The following is a 2,274-nucleotide window of genomic DNA, read 5'->3' as shown; positions in this document are numbered from 1 at the left end:
AGCATCTGCAAAGGGAATGTTTATGTGAATTCGTTTGAAGATTTCTAGAAACTTTGCAAACTGTTCATCTAATTTCTTCTTCTGAAATCGTTGAGGGTATGGAATGGGAGGTTGATACACTGGAAGGCTATCTTTCTTCATGTCATTCTGGTCACTTCCACTCTGCTTCTTGGCTTGCTCTTCTTTGTCTACCTCTCGTACCACTGGCTCAACTTTCTTCTTTGAACTATCTTGAACATCACCCTCTTTAAGCACCTTACCACTTCTCAAAGAAACTGCTTGGCATGATTCCTTTGGATTTACCACAGTGTCACTAGGAAAACTTCCCTTCTGATTCGAATTCACCGCATTAGCTAATTGCCCCACTTGAGTCTCAATTTTCTTCATTGAAGCACCCATGTTAGTCATATGGGTTTCTATATTGTCGAGTCTTGCTTCATTCTTTCCGAACCTCTTGTTAGACTCCAAAATAAAAGTGCCCAAAATGTCTTCCAACGACTGCTTTTTCTCTTGTTGCGGTTGAGAATTGAATCCCGGAGGTGGTTGCAGCACATTTTTATTATTGGCATAAGAGAAATTCTCATGGTTTCGCAATCCTGGATGATAATAATTAGGCATGTTGTTGCTTCTGTAATTATTGGGGAAGGAGCGGTTTGCCATAAATTGGGCTTGTTCTGGACTCATTTCTTGCCCCTGCATTGCAGCAGCCGCTGCTACACTCTCCATAACCGTTGGATTATTTTGCGCTGATAGAGCAGCCATTTGGGTTTGTAGAGCAGCAATTTGGGCATTCAAGGCTGTCATTTGATCAACTTCATACAACCCAGCAACTTTCCTTGGTCCTGACCTCTCATTAGGCCACTGATAACTGTTGGTGGCCATTTCCTCCATCAAAGTGAAGGCTTCATCCGCTGTCTTGGCTAATAGAGCACCCCCTGCAGCAGCATCAACTATTGTTCGTGTTGGAGCGTTCAACCCTTGATAAAAAATCTGAACTTGCATCCAATTTTGATAACCATGTTGTGGGCAACGTCGTAATAATTCCTTAAACCTCTCCCAAGCCTCATAGAATGGTTCTTGATCTAACTGTCGAAATTGTCCAATATCGCTGCGTAACTGGGCTGACTTGGAAGGAGGGAAAAACTTAATCAGAAACTTTCTTGCCATCTCATCCCATGTCGTAATTGTTCCAGGCTGCAAAGATTGCAACCAACTCCTGGCTCTTTCCCTCAAGGAGAAAGGGAAGAGACGCAATCTGATGGCGTCATCAGTAACGCCATTCATCTTCACTGTGGCACATACCTCCAGAAATATGGCCAAGTGAATGTTGGGGTCTTCAGTAGCTAGACCCCCAAATTGATTTTGTTGCACCATGTTGATTAGTGCAGGTTTCAGTTCGAAGTTGTTGGCAGCAATGGCTGGATTTGCTATTCCAGTGAGATTCTCATTCACAATAGGCATTCAAAAATCACGCACTGCCCACTGCGCTGGATTAAGAGGAGCCCCAGCAGCTGCTGGTTGATTGTTATTATTGCCATTGCCACCGTTGTTGTTCACCCCGTTGTTGTCCATATTAAGCTCTTCAGTCCTTTTCTTAGTTCTCAACTGACGGAGTGTGTGCTCAATTTCAGGATTCAGAGGCTCAACAGGTGTAGAACTCCTAGTCCTTCGCATATACTGAGAACACAAGAACAATCTATAACGTTAGTAACAAAATAAATAAAAATCTAATTTAAAATCAAGACTTAAAGTTTCAATATTAGTAAAATTAATTTTAATCCCCGGCAACGGCGCCAAAAACTTGATACAAATTTTTGTACCGCAAGCGTACGGTGTATTGCAATATAGTTTTAAATTAAAAGATGTCGAACCCACAGGGATTAAATATTAAATTCACTAATTACTACTACTGTTAAGTCTATAATTTTAATTAGAAAAGCCAATAAATAAATTAACAATTAACTAAAGAATATGAAATAACAAAATAACCAAATCTTATGCTCTTGAAAAGTGATTAAATAGAAGATAAATGTACTAGAGTAATGATTTCACTATTCAATTATGAACATAGTTTCTTTATTATTCTAATCAATTCTCCTCATTTGTAATTTCTAGAATTATAATATAATGCATTTATCTTTCTCAAGCATATATGCAATTAATCTCAATTAATCAATATGATATCTCTATTCGCTATTAAATAATCAAGACGTCATTAAGCAATAGCTATTCTAAACCAAATTCATAGAGTTCAAGGAATCTCTCAATCTCACA

General features: G+C 38.9%; 1 non-coding gene across 1 annotated transcript; it reads left to right on the top strand.

Annotated features, from left to right (window-relative positions):
- The first annotated feature begins 1,012 nt into the window (after positions 1 to 1,012).
- Positions 1,013 to 1,116, top strand: LOC133792846 (small nucleolar RNA R71). Its single transcript, XR_009874317.1, has one exon. It is a non-coding gene; the product is annotated as a small nucleolar RNA R71 (small nucleolar RNA).
- Positions 1,117 to 2,274: the final 1,158 nt, after the last annotated feature.

The sequence above is a fragment of the Humulus lupulus genome, chromosome 7, assembly GCF_963169125.1.
Source record: "Humulus lupulus chromosome 7, drHumLupu1.1, whole genome shotgun sequence".
NCBI classification, from domain to species: domain Eukaryota; kingdom Viridiplantae; phylum Streptophyta; class Magnoliopsida; order Rosales; family Cannabaceae; genus Humulus; species Humulus lupulus.
This window is presented reverse-complemented; position numbering and strand designations above follow the sequence as displayed.